We start from the raw sequence: 20,277 nt of genomic DNA, 5'->3' as shown, positions 1-20,277 counted from the left end.
TGCTCTGGTATTAAAACTTGGAAATGCAATTACTTTTTAAGTTACTCTTAGGTAATACAGAGAGTCTGTGGTCACTTTAAGTCTCACAACATAATCCCCAATCAGCATGTTCAGCCCAGTGTGCTTAAGAACCCTTCCACCTTCATTTGAAGGTGCTTGTTCCCTTCCCCTGGGACTGGTCTGTTGCACAATGGAAGACTGTGCCTTGCTGGCCCTCTCTTGCCTGCGAAGATTGGTCCCAACATCCTGAACCTGTTGAGGAGTCTGTGAGTTTTGAGACTTGCTTCCTCTTGACAAGTGCTGTGTGATGGTCGGCCTCGTGACCTGACTGTGAATCTAATCCCATAGCCCAAGGTAACTGGTTCCTCGGGTTCCTTGACCAGCTGCTCTGAAGCGGCTGCTTACTCCCCTGCCACCTCCTCCTCCGTGGAGCCTTGCCCTGGACGACTGAGGTGGCCTTGCTAGAGATGGTTAGGAGTTTCACTCCCTCACGCTAGGCGACAAAGGACTGTGTGATGTGAGGGTACCAAAGCCAGGCATCCTTGCCTCAAGATGGGGCAGACTCTGGTGCTGTCCATGCATCAAATGCCCCCAAAATTTCATGCCAAGGCTTCACTTCACTGGAAACTACATTCTTGCTTAATCTCCACTTTCCTAGCCAGCTTTTTCCACTCCTCTACAGACTGTCCTTCTAAGCACCCTCAATAAATTACTTAGACAATAATCCCTGACTCAGGCTCTATTTCTAGAGAAGGCAATCTAAGACTGCTATGTACCATTTCTTGGTTCCCCCGTCAAAGCTTGCAAGTATCACCTTGTTAAGGCAGAAACTGATTATCCTAAACTGGTAGTACCCTAGTTTTCTTCCACCAGAACAGTGAAGCCCCCTGAACACTTTTTTTTTTCTTTTTCTTTTTCAGCTGCCCTGAGTGGCATATGGAGTTTCTGGGCCCAGGGATCAGATATGAGATGAAGCTGCAACCTACACTGCAGCTGCAGCAACACTGAATCCTTTAACCCACTGTGCCAGGCCAGGACTGAACCTTCATTCTGGTGCTTCAGATATACCACCCATCCTGTTGCACCACAGCGGGAATGACCCCGCCCCCGCCAACACTTTTTAATAGTCAGTAAGGTATTGCTTTGCCTCAGCATAAGAGACTGCGATTCGAGATCCTCCCTAACTTTCTCTTTGGTCCCTGATTGCTTCCTGCCCAAAAGAGAGAGAGAGAGACCAATGTGGTTTTTTGTCCTTTTTTCCCCCTGTTTAAATCATATTATTTAGCTATCTAGTACCTAACTTGGAATACCAGTATTTTCCAGTAAAACAGAAAGGAGGATTATCTGTCAACTCTGAAAGGAAAATCAAACCAAGATGCAGAAGCAGAAAAAAAAATCAATTTTCTCCAGGTTATTCACCTACGTCATTCCTTCAGAATAGAAACAAAGCAACAGAATTGCTTTATTTTTTCAGACAACCTGGCCCAAAGGAAGCAGAAGGAAAAGGATGAACTCAGAGCTGCCTGTACTTAAATAAAGGCTTCCTGTGAGTAAATAATGTGCATTAAAAGGTCACTCTTGGTTCTTTTCACTCCGTTCTGACATAGAAAAATGTCTGATTGCCAACAAGAGCATTTTGTCCTAGTGTGAATCCTAGCCCACAGAAAGGCAACATTAATCTAGACGGCCTTGATAAGTGAATTGAAGGCAGCCTTAAATGTCTCCTGCCAAGCCACAGGAAAAAAACATGAGAGGTAAGAAAGTTCTCAATAATGCTCAATAATGCTCTAGCACAGAGGTCAGCATACTTATTCTGTAAAGCACCAAATAGTAAATATTTTTGGCTTTGCAGGCTAAACCACCTCTATTGTAATGACTCAGTTCTGCCAATGTAGCTTGAAAGCCACTCTAGATGATATTTAAAAGAATAGGTCATCTTCCAATAAGGCTTTATTAATGGGAGTTCCCATTGTGGCTCAGCGGGTTAAGAACCCAACTAGTAAGGATGCGAGTTCTATCCCTGGCCTCACTCAGTAGGTTAAGGATCTGTCATAGCCGTGAGCTACAGTGTAGGTCCCAGACACAGCTCAGATCTGGCATTGCTGTGCCTGTGGTGTAGGCTGGCAGCTGCAGCTCCAATTCGACCCCTAGCCTGGGAACCTCCATATGTCATAGGTGTGGCCCTAAAAAGCAAATAAATAAATAAATAAATAAATAAATAAAATACTTTATTAATGGGCACAGAAATTTAATTTTATATAATTTTCATATATCTCAAAATATTATTCTTTTAATATTTTTCATCCATTGACAAATGTAAAAATAGTCTTAGCTCCTGGCTCATCTGAAAACAGGGGTGGGCTGGATTTGGCCCAAGAGCTGTCATTTGCCAATCCCTGCTCTAGGACGTAGGGTAGAATTTTTCCCTTTCAATTCATTCAGGATTGGAAGTTGCTTGTTCAATCGAAAAAGTCAGTTAAAGTAAGGAATCATAAAAATAATAATACTCATTTTTAATAAACTACTTTTTTTTTTTAGCGGCCACACTCATGACCTATGTTGCAAAAGCTGGCAACACCAGATCCTCTAACCCACTGCACCGAGCCAGGGATCCAACCCGCACCTCCACAGCAACCCAAGCTGCTACAGTCAGATTCTTAACCCATTGTGCCACAGTAGAAACTCTAGTAAACTACTTTAAATAACAACACATCAATAGATATGCACTTACCAATTCTTCCAGCCTGGGGCCAGGACTTTTTATTTTAGCAAAAGTCTGCCAAATAAGACTTCAGACGGCCTTTCTTAGTACTTTGACTAAAGTTTCTAGTTCAGTTTAGTCAAGCAGAATGAGAATTTAAAGCTGCTTGCCATTGCTGGGAAACCTGGACAGCAACATGCAAAGCAATGAAACTAGAACACACCCTCACACCATGCACAAAAATAAACTCCAAATGGCTGAAAGACTTAAATATACGACAGGACACCATCAAACTCCTAGAAGAAAACATAGGCAAAACACTCTCTGACATCAACATCATGAATATTTTCTCAGGTCAGTCTCCCAAAGCAATAGAAATCAGAGCAAAAATAAACCCATGGGACCTCATCAAACTGAAAAGCTTTTGCACAGCAAAGGAAACCAGAAAACAAAAAGACAACTTACAGAATGGGAGAAAATAGTTTCAAATGATGCAACTGACAAAGACTTAATCTCTAGAATATATAAACAACTTATACAACCCAACAGCAGAAAAACCAATCAATCAATGGAAAAATGGGCAAAAGACCTGAATAGACATTTGTCCAAAGAAGATATACAGATGGCCAACAAACACATGAAAAAATGCTCAACATCGCTGACTATAAGAGAAATGCAAATCAAAACTACCATGAGATACCACCTCACACCAGTCAGAATGGCCATCATTAATAAATCGACAAATAACAAGTGCTGGAGGGGTTGTGGAGAAAAGGGAACCCTCCTGCACTGTTGGTGGGAATGTAAACTGGTACAGCCACTATGGAGAACAGTTTGGAGATACCTTAGAAATCTATACATAGAACTTCCATATGACCCTGCAATCCCACTCTTCAGCATCTATCCGGACAAAACTCTACTTAAAAGAGACACGTGCACCCGCATGTTCATTGCAGCACTATTCACAATAGCCAGGACATGGAAACAACCCAAATGTCCATTGACAGATGATTGGATTAGGAAGAGGTGGTATATGTACACAATGGAATACTACTCAGCCATAAAAAGAATGACATAATGCCATTTGCAGCAACATGGATGGAACTAGAGAACCTCATACTGAGTGAAATGAGCCAGAAAGACAAAGACAAATACCATATGATATCACTTACAACTGGAATCTAATATCCAGCACAAATGAACATCTCCTCAGAAAAGAAAATCATGGACTTGGAGAAAAGACTTGTGGCTGCCTGATGGGAGGGGGAGGGAGTGGGAGGGATCAGGAGCTTGGGCTTATCAGACACAACCTAGAATAGATTTACAAGGAGATCCTGCTGAATAGCATTGAGAACTTTGTCTAGATACTCATGTTGCAACAGAACAAAGTGTGGGGGAAAAACTAATTGTAATGTATACATCTAAGGATAACCTGACCCCCTTGCTGTACAGTGGGAAAATAAAAAAAAAAAAAAAAAAAAAAAGGAAAGCTGGTTGCCAATTTGTGTAAGGCACAGAATGCTTCTAATTTTTACAAACCTCCCCAATCTTTTATGGTTGCCCCCCCCCCATATTTTTTGACAGCCATGTTTCAGAGACTTGCCTTTACAAGCGTTTTTCCAAAGCACCCAATTCAGTTTCTTTGAACAGCAATTTTCCTCCTTATTCAATTGCATAATTGCTATGACAAAGAAAAGTGGCATAAACAGGTGTAGAAGCAAATGCAATGAACACTTGATAAGTATAGAACCTAATGGTGGGAACTGGTGTGTGTGTGTGTGTGTGTGGATGTGGATGATCGAGACAAGCTTGCCAGGCACAAGCATTCTGTGGACAGTGGACATCCATCTCTACTTCCCATGGAGGGAAGGTAGTGACCATTAATCCAACAGCTAGTTGAATAGAGCATCCTGCTTTCTGACTATGCCCTTCCAGTGCTTGAACCGGATATGGGAAGGAAAACTAGTACAAAGATTTTACATCTTATTCAAAGAAGTTAGTAGAATTGCATTTTCTAATGCTTAAAGGAAGAGCGTGCCTAGCTCCTCTCATAAGAAATACATTTGTCATCTTCTTTCTCAATAAAGATAAAAGGCCAATTCAAGTAAGTTAGCTCATGATCTAGAAGGAACATATTGAATCTTCCCAGGAGGGATCAGTGCTCTACCACAGTCATGGGTATGCTCTGCTTTGAATAGCAGTGGGAGTGAGTTTTATGGATGGAAATTAGTACAGCTGTTGAAGGAATGTCAAGCTGATTAGAGCATAATCATGAAAACATAGTCAAAATGTAGCGGAATGAGCCAAAAGAGAGTTAGGAGAAAAGAGAAAGAAGGGTAGCCCCAACAAAAGAATTGCCACTGCCATGTTGCCAAAAATAAATGTGTCTTCTCTTTAGAAATTAAATTCCAATGATTTTATCTTCTCCAATGAGCACAGTATTAGTGAAAAGTGAATTAATATATTTGAATTATTTGTCCATATCTTCCTAGATCTCTCCAGTGGAATATGAACATCCTTTGTAATTAATCCTTGTTTATTCTCATAAAATAGGAGTGCATGAGTCTTCTAGCATCCATCTCAGTACCTATCATCCAATTCCTGCTGAACTGCCACTGCTCTCTGATAGATGCTCTGTCCATTCTTACATGAAGGGTTCATCCTTTTTCACATTATCCTTATACTAATGTAACCTGTGATCTTTGCCAAGAAAAGGATCAACACTTGAACACTCAAGCTTCCAGTTGGAGTCTCAATTCTGATTTGATCTTTTGAGAAATTCTTCCGATTTTCAACCTGAGCTTCAGCCTACTGTTGCTCTTTAGACATATATATAAGAACACCCACAGGCTGTAATCAGAGCTCTTTTAGAACTGGGTGGATGGAAGGAGAGAGGGGAAGGGAGGGGAAGAGTGCTCATATCTTGCCTTCTAGCACCGTAAGCTGCTGTTATGCTCTGTGATGTTAAAAACTCACAAAGATGTTGAAAACTCTTTCCTGAGACATGTGAGGTACCCTTTCATTGTTTCCTGGCTGATCTCCTCTGAACTGACTTCCCTTGACTAGAGGGTGCATCCTTTTTCTCTCTCTTCCCCCCTACCTCCCTCCCTCTCTCTTTCTCTTTCTTTCTATCTCTCTCTCTCCTCCCTCCCTCCCTCCAGGAAACAGTCCCACTTGTATGTGTTATATCCACAAACTGAATGCAGAACCCTTCTCTTGGTCCTGGAGACACTGAAAGCAGAACCAAGAGAATGCAATCCATCTGAATGCAGAACACTTCTCTTGGTTCTGGAGACAGTGTAGTTTCTCAGCCCTTCCTGAACCCCCTTTTTCATGTCTTGGTCAGGGGTCTGATTTTAGTCCTCAGGTATCTGAAATTTCTGAAGCAAGAGTCAGATACAAGTTCCTGTATCTCCCAGCAGCCAGAGGCACATTTCAAGCTCTATCAATTCTTTCCTTCCTGGCTCCTTGACACGGATGGAACTAGACAGTAACCCCTTCCCACACCACCTCTGAAGGGAGAGAGAACCAACAGCTCTGCTGCAGTCCTCTTGTTGAAGAGAAATTGCTTCAGCCATCTCCTGCACAAAGTCCTCTCCCTGATGACTTTTCATAGCCTTGATATGGCTGAGGGGTCCAGGAGTCCTGGAACAAAATCTTGGACTCAATCCCTTTAAAAATCACTTATGATGATTTGGCTGACTGATTTTGGACTTACATCTCTATTGTAATTTCTTGTCTGGCCTGCATTTTCAATCTTAACATGGTTATACATGCAAAATTCCATCATCCAGAGATCATAAGCTGAAAACATTGGGATATTGTATATCCTTTTATCTATTTAAAATATATTTTTCTTAACAAAAATGAGGTTATTTTGCAACCTGAAAAATTTTTTCAATTAGCAATATATTCTGAGCATTTTTCCATATCAATAAATCTCTATAGCAACATTTTTCACAATTCCATTGCATGGAAGCTACCATTATTTAATCAATTCTTTCTTGACATAGATTGAGGCTATTCTTTCTATTATGATAAATGATCTCATGAAAGACATTTTTATTTATACATGTCAATCTATTCCTTTATTTAACTAATATTTATTGAGCACCTATGGTACAAGAGTATTATGATTTTCTTGGGATAAACTTCTAGATGTGGAATAGCAGAGTCAAAATGTATGCACATTTTGAAACATTTGCTATATATTTCCAAATTGTCCTGCAGATGTATGTGTTTGTATATGTGTTTATATGAGTGAAAGAGTACATTTGGTCCCCAGAAAAGAAAAATATTTCTTTTGGGAGACTTCTTCATCATTTGAGAAATTTAATGTAATACACTTAATGCAAGTCATGAATGTATTTTCTTAGCATCAAGAAATTATTGAATCTGCCTTCTTTTACTCTAAACTAATTTTAGACTTGCATTAAAAAGTTGCCCAAAAATAGAATCTCCTTATACCTCTATCCGATCTCCCCAATGCCTATATCTTACCATAGCACAATTATCAAGAATAGGAAATTGATATTAAACTATTATTAACAACACTGAATAACTTATTCAAGCTTTACCAATTACATCCCTAATGTACTTTTTCTATTCCAGGATCTTATCCAAGATTCCACTTTGTGTATAATTATTAATTCCCCTTTGTCCCCTCCAGTCTGTAGCAGTTCCTTAGTTTTTCTCTGTCTTCCATGAAATGTTTGAAACATTTTGAAAGGTTCTCTATCTTCCATGTTGAAACATATGAAAAATACTCATTGGTTATTTTCTAAAATGTTTCATATTTGGGGTTTGTCTGATGTTTCTAACAATTGGATTGAAGTTATGCATTTTGGCAAGAGTACATCATATGAAGTAGCCCTTGACATTGATATGTCTTTTTACTCATGATGTTGACCATGATCTCTTGGAAATGCCATTTTAATGCTGCAGAAGGAGAGTGGAAGTACTACTTATAGGGCATCAACTATGTACTAAGCACACCACCTTTGTTCTTTCCCAAATCCTCCTAAAGACTCTATAAATTATCCGCATTTTATTGAGTCTCTTTAAAAATATGGGGACTGCCCTGGTGGTGCAGTGAGTTAAGCTGCTGGCGTTGTCACTGCTTGGCACAGGTTTCATCTCTGGCCCAGGAACTTCCACATGCTATGGGTATGGCCAAAAATTAAATTTTTTTAAATTTAAAAATTCAAATATGTAGCTTACTCAGAGTCATAAAATATTTGCCTGACTCCAAAGCCAGGACTTCCCCAGCACAGGATAAATATTTCTTTACCTTGGGAAAGCGTTAAACATCAAACTATGTCCATGTAGGTGTGTGTCACTACCCTTCTGGAGTTTGAGTAACAGTTTTGTTTTCCTCCCAATGAGGTGTGTAGAGTCCCATTATGAGAAATTGTCCTCTGCTGTTGATGAACAAAATCAAACATTTAGTGCTCAAAATTTATGGAAAACTTTTTCATCTTACACAACATCGTAGTGCCTCTGATCTTTCCTTGGCAAGATTTGTGATGTTATTTTCTTTGAGGTTATTGTAATATAGAAGCCAAAAGACAAGAGAAAAGTAATTTCTTAAATTGAAAACTTGTGAGATGTTTTTTTTCACTCAGTCATAAGTAGACAAGACTTGCATCAAACGGTTTGTCTGAAAGTCAATGATTTATTCCTCTCTTTAGATAATTTGTTTTCTGGGGAAGGAGAGCACGCAAAGCAGAATACCTACATAGCACTTTTCCATTTTGGATAACCAATGCTTGCACCCTGTGGATGTCCCTGCAGTACCATTTAAAGAGTTAACACTTTGATCAGTTCTGATAAGATGGCTTAATCTGAAAGAAGAAGCAAAAAAGTTGAACCCCCAAAGGAAAGCAAAATGAGATAATGCATGGAAAGTGTTTAGCATAGTGCCTGGTGCACACAAATTTTAGCTCTTCTTGCTGCCACTGAAGCTGTCCTAGATGTCATTGTTGTTTAACCTGGTGAAGAGAGTATGTGGCTGGCTCATCCCCTGCTCCATGAAGCAAAATATGAGACTGCTGTAAATTTAGCAAAGAAGATGGCTGGTCTCTGGCCAGTTTGGCAGATCTTTATCTTCTATAAGTACTCTTGGGCTATTCCATTGCAATATAATCTAAAAGCGCCATTAGGAACCAATTTGGGAGCAAGGTTTGGAGTTAAATCAAGGCAGTGTGGCAAGGAGTCAGTTAACTCAGTGTCAACCACTTTTGTAATTACTTCCTTTTTGGGCTTCCCATCTGAGAGAGTGACTTTGGCATAAATAATCATAGGGCAGAGTTTCTCAACCTCAGCATTATTGATGTGTGATAACTGATATTTTGGGTGTCATTAGGGGCTGTACACTGTAGTATGTTTAGCACATATCTGGCCTTTACCTTCTTGATGCTATTAGCACCCCCACCCCAGTTGTGTCAACCAAAAATGTCTCCAGACATTTCCAAGTGAATCCTGGGTTGGGGTGGGGGGTGGGGGATCAACCATGGAGAACAACTGCTAAAAGGTAATGAGTAATTCCATACTCAAGATAAATGATCATAAATTCAAACTGGAAATACTGGGGGATAAGGAAACAATATTTATTGGGAAATGTGTTTTGACAGATAGTACCTCATGTACTTCATGTCATTTTCATGGTAGCTCTATGAAATTTTTTATTCCCTATTCATAGATGAGAAAACAGAGACTCACAGGGATCAGGTGATGTGCCCACTTGTCCACGTACCCATTCTTTGGTGAGGTGGAGCTCTGACAAGTCCCATGCTCATTCTGCTATGCCTTCATGACTCTCAGTACAAATAGGGGAGATTCAGCCTCATCATACTGTTTCTTTTTCCCAGGAAGGGGAGAAAGACATTTACCAAGTACGAATGGTTATTAAGCTATTGCCTCTCATCATAAAATCAACCAGTCTTTATTCGGCTCCATGAAGCTGTGACTGGGACTCAAAATTTCATTTCTCCTTTACCATTTAGCTTCATACTTGGGTTTGCCAGTAGGGGGTGCTAGAGGAAAGTTGGTAGGCAGGAGAAGGGGACAGGGCTTCCTATAAGCTAGCTGTTTCTGATCCAGTTGATCCAGCAACTGCCTCTGCTGGGATCTTAGAATACTAACAGCAGAAGCCAACACTAAGTCTCAAATATGGCCACACTCTTCCAGGAGACCAAGCAGACACCTGGTGGCAGGTTAATTACCCTGGACCCCTTCCATCAAACATAGAGTTGTATCCTGTCTTCACTTGAGTAGACATGCTTACTGGGTATGGATTTGCCTTCCCTGCCGATAATACTTCTGCCAGCACCACCATCTGTGCTCACACAGAATGCTTTATTCACAACTGTGATGTCCCACAAACCATTGCTTGTGACCAAAAGCTCAGTTCACAGGAAGAAAAAAGTGGTAATGAGTGCATGGCCTTGGAATTCACTGATATTACCATGTGCCCCATCACCCAGAAGCAGCTGGTCTAATAGAAGGAAGGAAAACCCAACTAAAGGTTTAGTTGTGACCAGTTGGGAGATAAAGATTGGGAACTATCTCACAGGTGGTAGAATGTACTTTGGGTCAGCAACCAACATCCATGTCTAACTCCCATAGGCAGAAATCGTGGGCCAAGGAATCAAGGAATGGAAGTGGGAGTGGCTCCTCTCACCATGATACCTATTATCCTACTCACAGAATGTCTGCTTTCAAACCTATTACCTGGATTCTGCTGATTTGGAGGACTTAATTCCAAGCAGCAGGCACAACCATGATTTCACTGAATTGACAGTTGAGACAGGCACTGAGTCATGGTGGACTCTCAATGATCATGAATCCAAAATCAAAGTAGAGCAAAGGTCTGTCCTCGTGGAGATGAAGGATCAAGATTAACCAACAGGAGACTGAGCTGCTGCTACTTACTGGGGTCAGAGTAGATTACATTTGGAATCCAGGGGACCCTGGGAATCCTGGTGCTGCCTTTGTTTTTCTCGTTTAGACACTTATCAGTTGATAGACATTTGGGTTATTTATGCTTTTTCAGTTAATATGAATACTTCTACTATGAACATTTGTGTACATGCTTTATGTAGACCTATATTTCCATTTCTCTTGAGTATATACCTAAAAGTAGAATTACTGGGTCATTTGGTATTTTCCAAGCTTCTTAATTCTGATCATCTCTGCCTCTTTATTTTATTCCCATACTCTCAGGAGTAGCAGCTCCTTCCTGAAGTTATAATCACTAGATTACCTCAGTGTTCCCTTTTTGATCTTTCTAACCTCCAATGACTATTGATTGGCTCCCTGTATTAAATTTCTTCAGTTGAAGTACCTAGTATGATTTCTGTTTTCCTACTAGACCCTGGATAATCAGTTTATCCATCTTCACTGAGTAAGGAATAAAAATTTTAACTTCAGCAGATCAGATAGAAATAATTCTCACACAATGAAGACTGTGAAACATCAGCATATATCCTGCCAGTAACTTAATTTAATTGGAATCTATTGAATGATTGGCCACCCTGAGATAATATTTTAAGCATCTGTCTGAAATAGTTGAAAGCCAATACCACTTAAATTATAGTGGAAAATCTATTCGTCCATTTCTTCATTCACTCATTCATTCATTTAATAATTATTTATTTATCACTCCATTTGTACTAGGTACTATTCTAGGTGCTGCTGATATAATAATAAAATAGACAAAATCTTAATAATCATAGAATTTATACTTTAGTGGAAGAGAGATGCTAAACAGGTACGTGTCAAATGGTGAATAGTGGTATGGAGAAATTTAAAGAATAGGAAGGAAATAGGGAGGGTGGGGTTGGGGTAGATTGGTCAATTTCACTTTCTTGTAACATTTCAACACCTAGTGGAAATGAAGGAAAAAGCATGTGGATATCTGGGGAAAAGGGTGTTCCAGGCAGAGCTAACAGCAAAGCTTCACTGTCAAGGCCTTGAGTTAGAAGGATGCCTGACTTGTTCAAGGAACAGGAAGGAGGCCAGTCTGGCTGGATTTGAATCAAGGGGGAGAGCTGTAGGAGAAGATGTTAGAGGGACAATGAAGGGTCAGTCATGTAGGGTTTTGTACCCTTCATTGTTTTGTAAGTCATTAGAAGGACTTTGGCTTTTACCATAAGTGTGAGAGGAAGCCAGTGGAAGGATTTTAACAGGAGAATGATATGACTTGACTTAACATTTTAACAATATTACTCTAGTTTCTGTGTTGAGAATAGATTGTTTAGTGCTATTAGAAGGCAATAACCCAAGCAGAGAATATAGTGAAAGCAGTGGGGAAATAAATCATTGGATTCTATATTCATTGCCAAGAGTGCAACTGGTTCCATAGATTATCAGAGAGGCTCTTCTCCATATAGTCGGTCTGAGAATGTGTGAGACGAGAGAGAAGCCAAAGCTAAAGCCAGAATTTTAGCCTGAGCAACTGGAAACAATGAATTTCCTATTACTAAAACAAGAAAGACTGTAGGAGGAGTAGGTTTCCAGGAGAAATCATGAATTCAGTTTTGCTTATGCTAAGTTTGACATGCCTGTTAGACATCCAAATGGAGATGTCAAGAAGTCAGCTGGATATACACGCCTGAAGTTCAGGGGAGAGTCAAAACAGGAGATAGGAACTTGGAAAGTCTTGCTATAAATGTAATATTTCTAGCCATGACAATACTTTAGAAGATAGAGTGAGGATTTTACATAGAAAACAGAACAGATTCAAGGACTGAGGCCTGGGACAGCCAGATCTTTTCAAGGAGTTCAAGGAGATAAGAAGAAACCAGTAAAAGAGACTGAGAATGAGTTAATATGGAGGAAAATCAGGCATATGAGGTGTCTTAGAAACCAAGTGAAAAATATTTCAAGGAGAAGGGTGTGGTTAATATTATGGTAACTTCTCTGCTGGGGCCTCATGACAATGTGGATGTATAGAAACATACATGGAGCAGTTAGATCTCTGTTCTGTTGTTAATTTGCACTTGTAAGAATTTGTTACATGTACGTATGGCATAAAATAGGTCAACTACTCATTTCCTGTATAGATATTATAAATATAATAATTCCTATTATCATGAGAAGATTTCATAGATTATTATTATCATCCTGCTACGATAAAATATTTTGGTCATTTATCTTCAACAAGTGACTCTACATCAAACTTTGTATTGTTTTCTCAATTGTATCTTGAAGAAAATTTTAAGGAAGAAATAGAAATGAGATGTATCAATTGGGTGGCTAGGCTATTCTATGGTAGCCAAAACACTCAAGGCCTAATCAAAGCATTTTTCGCCTTCATTAAAAATGGAACACAGGTGGTCAGGGAGGCTTCCCTCTGCATTTCATTCAGGAATTTGTGGTGGTGGAGACTTGTAAGAATTATCTGAAGCATGTAGCTTCCAAGGATTCAGCAGCAGAAGAGACTGAATGATTGGATGGATGCTTTTAAGGACTTGGCTTGGGGATGGCTTATTTAGCTTCCACCAACATCCCTGTGGACAGAACCCAGTTATGTGTTTTCAACGATGAAGAAGTCAGAAAATTGAGTCTCCCTGTCTGCCCAGAGAGAGGAAAATAAAACAGTTTGGTGAACAGATAGTTTTGTCTCTACTACAGTAGTGGAGAATAAGGAAAAGAAAGATGTCAAAAAAATAAACACAAGTTTATAAGATTTCTGATTGCTTTGGTTTAGAACCAAGCCTTGTATATTTCTTTCTAGTGAATTCCCTTCCTGCTTTCTAAAGAACTTGAGGAAAACTTTTATTTCCTTTTCAAAACCACGTGACTTGAAGAGACTTAAGAATTCTGACGTCATTGACAAACCTGAGTTTTTTTAGCAAAAGAACTTTTCTTTGTAAAAGACATAGGCTTATGTAAATTATCTACAATTTTTTCATATATTGGGCACAGATACAGTCCAGGAAACCAACATGATGAGATAGGGTGAAAAAGGCAGGTGCCTAGAATGAAGTCTGTCCTGTGGCATGCAAAAAGGTGCTGGGAAAGTAGGCAACAACTGGGAGGTAGAGGGTTATAGTCTGGATGTGGTGCTAATAGGCAGAATAATAGATGCCACCCAGCTAAGCATGCAGCACTTGGCAGTCCAGGCCACAGAGTATTTCAACAGGCAGGACCAGCAAAGATGGCACAAAAAGCCCAAACTCAAACTGCTGGCACATAGAATGAAGGTCAACAAGCAAGTAAACTGCCTCAGCTACAAGACCACTCGTAGATGGCTTTCTGGTCATTAGAAAAGGCAAGGTGGCCTTCCGACAAAGACCTTTGAAGTGGGCAAAACAGCCAAAGGGTTTGAATTAGCAAACCAGGTTATCTGCACAGGACGTAAAGGACAAGTTTTCAGCATTGAATCATCTGGGGAAAATTACCAGAGAACCCCTCTAGACAAATTAAAGCATCTAGAGGTGGGACCTAGTCAACAGCAATTGGTCAAGCTCCCTGGGTGTTTCCACTGTCAAATCAAGGCTGAGAATAGATGAGTACTGGGTAAGTTGTACATCTTTTATTTTTCTAAGTCAAGTCAGTACTGGCTTAGAGCTTGGAAGTCTGGAAAACCCACAGGAGAATCTTTTTAAATCTCCTTAGATACAGGAGCCCTAACTTAGTTGTGCAAATGTGTATGTGTGTAAAATATACAATATTCACAGAAGCCAGCATCCTATTTGGCAGCTGTTCTGTGGTCTGATATTACTTACAGAATCATGGTAATGGTGAAAAAACATTAAGAAGTTACAATGGTTTCTTTCTGCTTTTGACTGCAATTTTAAAATATCTAAACTATTCAAAACACTTTTAGTAACATTGAGAACTATGTCTAGATACTCATGTTGCAACAGAACAAAGGGTGGGGAAAAAATGTAATATATATATATGTAAGGATAACTTGATCCCCTTGCTGTGCAGTGGGAAAAAAAAGATATTGTTGTTCAAAAAGAGTTCCCATCATGGCTCAGTGGTTAATGAACCCAACTAGTATCCATGAGGAAGCAGGTTCAATCCCTGGCCCCACTCAGTGGGTTAAAGATCTGGCATTGCCGTGAACTGTGGTGTAGATTGCAGATGTGGCTCAGATCTGGCATCTGTGGCTGTGGTATAGGCCAGAAGCTGCAGCTCCAATTCAACCCCTAAATGGAAACCTCCATATGCCACAGGCCCTAAAAACCAAAAAGAAAGAAAGAGAGAGGGAAAGAAGGAAAGAAAGAAAAGAAAAGAAAAGAAAAAAGAAAAGAAAAGAAAAGAAGAAGGCTTAAACAGCTGTAAAAGAGGGGAGCTTGTTGCTAATTAAGACATTTAATGTAAGGTAATAGGGAAGTCTTGGACTTGCTGATTTCTTAATAACGAGATCTAGGTGTAAGCCCCCCTGCAGTTACAGCTGCCTTTCCTCATCTTACCCAAGCCGTGGATGTTGGTGCCTGGGGCAAATAAGACAAAGAGAAGCAATATTACCATCTTAAGTATTTCTATCTTCCCTTTTTTTGCCTTCTCATAACACTAGGGATACCATAAGCACATCGCCATGACAACTCTAGCACCAGCCAAAACACTGTTGTGTTTTTGAGGACTCTATGTGTGAGACTGTAAATAAAAATAGTGAGAATTTTACAAGTGCGGCTTAAGGAAATGAAATGGCCATTGGGTCCTGCCCTGACTTAAGGGTGTTGTATAACTTGCTTTTACAAGTATCCTGAAAGAAATTAATCTATGTACAGAAATAAAGGGTGTTAGATCCATGACACATGATCAGTGGTGGCCTTATAGTAGTGGTCAGTTAAGCCTCGGCGCAATCTGAATTGAATCAAGAAGGATGGTAATTCATTCCTTCCTTTCTTCATTCACTTGTTTATTTATTCTTTCTAACCATCACTACATGCCAGACATATACCAAATGCCAGACACAGAAAAATAAATAAGACACCAGTGTCTTGTTATATATCATGTTACTCCAAACCAACAAATGCTTAAGAGTCTGATTTGTATATGTACACTTGCTTCCTACTTTTTAAAAAATTAATATATGAAAATCTGTACTTAGCAAAGATAAATGAGGAGATGATGTTTCTGGTTTCCAAAAAACTTTCAAGAAATAATTCACTTCTGAGTTCTTTCAAATAAATCCCTTTAGGGCATTTAAGAGTTACTGATGATTAATCACTTGATTAAGGGATTACCCAGAGTCTAAAGCAGTACAGAGTTCTCAACTCTGGTTGCACAGTCACATCATTCAAGGAGCGTTTAAAACATGCTAATGCTCAGGCCTCATTTCAAATCAGCTGAATAACAATCTCTGGAAGTTGGAACTGGGCATCAGTATTTTGAAAGCTTTCCATGATTATTCTAAATGTGCATCTACTGTTGGTGGGAATGTAAGCTGGTACACCCACTATGGAGAACAGTGTGGAGGTACCTTAGAAATCTATACCTAGAACTACCATATGACCCAGCAACCCCACTCTTGGGACAAAACTTTCCTTAAAAAAGACACATGCACCCACATGTTCATTGCAGCTCTATTCACAATAGCCAAGACACGGAAACAACCCAAATGTCCATCGACAGAGGATTGGATTAGGAAGATGTGGTATATATACACATGGAATACTACTCAGCCATAAAAAAGAATGAAATAATGCCATTTGCAGCAACATGGATGGAACTAGAGACTCTCATCCTGAGTGAAGTAAGTCAGAAAGAGAAGACAAATACCATATGATATCACTCACATGTGATATCTAATATACAGCACAAATGAACCTTTGCCCAGAAAAGAAAATCATGGACTTGGAGAATAGACTTGTGGTTGCCCTGGTGGGGGGGAAGGGAGTGGGATGGATTAGGAGCTTGGGGTCAACGGATGCAAACTATTGCTCATGGAATGGATTTACCATGAGACCCTTCTGTGTAGCACTGAAAACTATGTCTAGATACTTACCACGCAGCACGACAATAGGAGAAAAAATTATGTGTACATGTATGTGTAGCTGGGTCCCCAAGCTGTACAGTGGGGAAAAAAAGTGTGTTGGGGGAAATAACAATAAAAAATAAATTTAAGAAAAGAATATTTAGTGAAAGACCTGTATTATAATCTTCTAGCCATTGACTTCAGGGTGAAATTTAACAAGATGAAGTGGTTTTTTTACTTTTCTGTGCTTCGGTTTCCTCAGCTGGAGGGAAAAAAGGCAGGTGCCCCTGGCTGTTCATTATTATGTAACTTTATTAACATGTAAGCAGAAAGCCAGAGCCTATAACATTATGAAAATTTCCACAGTGGTCATTGGTGTGGTGATACCATAGACATGTTTACTTCATTAATGACACATTTATAATAAATTTTATCACCTAGAAGGGTGGAAAACAAACCTCATCTTGGAATATGTTCAAACTACTCTGTTAAGGTAGCATAATATTCATTTTCTATGCCCAATATAATCATATTTTACTTAGTATAACTATTTTCATTGTAGTGTCTCATGTGCTTTTTGTCCTTTACTTATGTGTGCATGAGTTATGAGTAATAGTTTGAAACAACAATTTCTGAAGTAAATAAACCATCATATATGGAAGAAAAAAAATTAATGTGCATCTAGGGTCGAGAATCACTGCATTAAAGCAGTTCATACCAGCCACTTGTTTTTGTTAATAAAGTTTTATTGGAACACAGCCATTTTTGTACCATTTCTGTGGCTGCTTTCATACAACAAAGGCATAGTCGAATAGCTGCAACAACTGCATAGCTGAGTACCATAACAGGGACCATATGGCCGACATAACTGAAAATACTTACTATCTGGCTCTTGACAGAAAAAGTATGGCAACCCCTGATCTGAAGAAAGGAGAGACATGGAAAACTCAAAATGTCCAGCAATCAATGGTCTATAGATTTTTTTTCAGGAATATAGATAAAGCAGTTATTCAAATTATTCTGACAGTTGGTAAAAGAAAAATTGTTCTACTTAATAAAATTGAATTTACATGCAAATTTTCAGAAGAATGCTCTTAAAAGGGGTACCTTTGTTAAAGCTCTTGGCTTTCGATTTATTTTTTTAAATTCTTGTTGTGGTCACACCCACAACATGTGGAAAGTCCCAGGTCAGGGATCGAACCTGTGCTACAGCAGTGACAACATCTTGGCTCTCAGCTTTAAACCCACCATTGTAGTCCTGGAGCTGGCATTCTGCAAACCATGATTCAATTGGCCTGCCACTCTGCATTAGAGTCTGCCAATGGGGGGCAGTAGAGGAACATGTCAAGCCTGGAGGAGGAAGAAGGGATTTGTTCTTTGCTATTTGCTTTTATTTATTTCTATCAGCATCATCCTAGCAATGCTTCTTTCTCCTAGCCGTCGCAACTATTCCAGCAGCAATAGTGGATACCACTTTGAAATTCTGCTGACACTTTCAGGCCTAGCCTCACAGTGTATGCTCAGATATAGCATCACTCACTGGCAAAGTCCTTTTCTTAGAGTTCTAGGTCGCAGCCCCACGAGCCTCTTCTCCCAGCTCAAGAGACATCAATGCAAGCCGAGCATTGCCGTTGCCCACATCCCACTCCTGTGGTCTACCTCATTCAAGCTTCTACATTTTAATACTCTCAACCGCTTCCTTTTTTTTTTTTTCTTCTTCTTCTCCTTCTTTCTTTTTTTGCTGGGCTATAAAGGGTATAGTACCTGTTAAGGTTCCTACCTCCTTGATGTGTTTCCTTTTGGCCTTTTATGTTTTCCAATGCCTGAAATATTATTTATATTAAATCCTATGTCTTAATATGATTGGTGTGGATTTCTATCTCCTGTGTGAAAGAGAGATATTGGCTACTGTAGGAATAATAAATTATCATTGTACCCAGTAGTCTATAAAGATTGATGGATTCAAACTGTTGTGTGCGAAATGGGATGCTAAATTTGAAGATATTGTGTCCTCTCTAATATAATCTACCTACATATGCATTAATAATGTCTTATTTATGCACTACCTAAAAGAATGGGCTTTGTCACTGTGCATAATATGGATCGTGACTTCTGTGGAAATGGTTCTTTTACTCTTGTTGGAAATTAATGATTAAGGATTCACTGCATGTTTACAATAGTATATGCCGAAAGTTGAGATCTGGTGACTCTAGGGGAAATGCCACCCCGGCCTTGTCATCCCTAAAAGATAAGGGTCAGACAGAACATGGGTTGAATCAGATAATGTCTATCCATTCACTGAACCCAAAATGTAATAGGTTCTTTCATCTTTGAAAGTAAGCTGAAAAAACTAGAGTTGGCATGTGAACTAGAGACATATTTGTTGCTTCTATTTAGTATGTGTTTTGTTCTCTAACATTCATCTTCTAAGCTGATTTACATGGACTAGTTTATTTTCATTTCTTGGTTTACTTTTAGAAAATGGCTACTTTATTACCATTGACTACAAAGAAGGGGGGGGCAATTAAACACCAAATGTGTAGAATAGATAAGGGGTCAGCAAATGACAGTCTACAGGCCATAACTGGCTTGCCACCTTTTTTTATAAATAATGTTTTATTGGAACACAGCCAAGCCCAGTTGTTTACATATTGTCTATGGCTCTTTTCACTAAAATAATAAAACTGAGTAGTTACATCCAAGACCGCATGATCCCAAAGCCAGGGGTCTTTTATAGAAGTTTGCTGACCCCTGATGATGAGGAAGAGTAGATGTCGGTCACTACAGTGGCATGTGCCAGTCTTTAGGGTGTCAGCCACAGGGCCAAAGAAAAACTCTGATTCTCAAGCTCTCCTTGGCAACTGTGCGCTCAAACTTGAATGCCCTGCCAGCTCCTCTGTCCCTATCAATCCTTACTCAGCATCTAAGGTCCTGTGTCTCATTTGTCTGTGTCATTCAAACTCCCCTGTGTTTGGTGTCATGTGGGTCCCCTCTTCTATCCATTTGTCTCCAATTGAATTCATGGGATCTTTTAGAAATTGCTAGGAGTATTATTCGTCCGTCTCTTAAAATACACTTGGTAATGGCCTTGTACAGAGCAACTAATTAGTAATTATGGTTTCATTGATCAGCACTATCCAAAGGGACCCATAAAGCTGTCTCAGGCACCAATTCATTTGTTTACTTTAGAAAAGAGTACTTCAGGAGTTCCCTCAAACGCCTGGCACAATGGGTTAAGAATCCAACTACAGCAGCTCGGGTCACTGTGGAAGGGTGGGTTTGATCCCCAGCCAGGCACAGTGGGTTAAAGGATCTAGTGCTGCCGAAGCTGCAGTGCAGAGGTGGCCAAAAAAAGAAAAAAAAGAAAAGATTCCTTGAGTTGGCATCACTTGCTATTGTGTACATTCTATATGTCAGGAACTACCTTCAAGTCACCATCACCAAAATAGATCCGGTATGTATTACATAAAAGACTGAGCCATATTCAAATCCTACCTAATTCCTGCTTATATTATGCTAAAAGAAACAAACTAGACTGACACATGATAGATAGATAGATAGATAGATAGATAGATAGATAGATAGATAGATAGATAGATAGATTTTAAAAATTTAAGTTCTGAGTTCCCTTGGTAGCCTA

The 20,277-nt window shown here is 39.5% G+C and overlaps 1 protein-coding gene across 9 annotated transcripts in view; it reads left to right on the top strand.

The window, feature by feature from the left end:
- The window catches only part of FANCB (FA complementation group B), a 742,096-nt gene that overhangs the window by 500,600 nt on the left and 221,219 nt on the right, over nucleotides 1-20,277 (top strand). For 4 of the 9 annotated variants that reach the window (XR_014835754.1, XR_014835741.1, XR_014835737.1 and 1 more), the window contains 2 exons: nucleotides 1,475-1,546; nucleotides 2,539-3,008. The exons of 2 other annotated variants lie outside the window; for them this stretch is intronic. The gene's annotated coding sequence lies outside the window, so the exon portion shown is untranslated. Of the gene's footprint in view, nucleotides 1-1,474; nucleotides 3,009-20,277 lie in introns of those variants that run through there. 3 more of the 9 variants (XR_014835733.1, XR_014835724.1, XR_014835727.1) reach the window with 2 other exon arrangements.

Source organism: Sus scrofa, chromosome X (assembly GCF_054392235.1).
Source record: "Sus scrofa isolate SSC_HxYL_T2T_F1_AM1 chromosome X, Sscrofa_HxYL_maternal_Yorkshire_Landrace_v2.0, whole genome shotgun sequence".
NCBI lineage: Eukaryota > Metazoa > Chordata > Mammalia > Artiodactyla > Suidae > Sus > Sus scrofa.
Note: the sequence above shows the minus strand (reverse complement) of the source record. Positions and strands in the feature narration are given on the sequence as shown.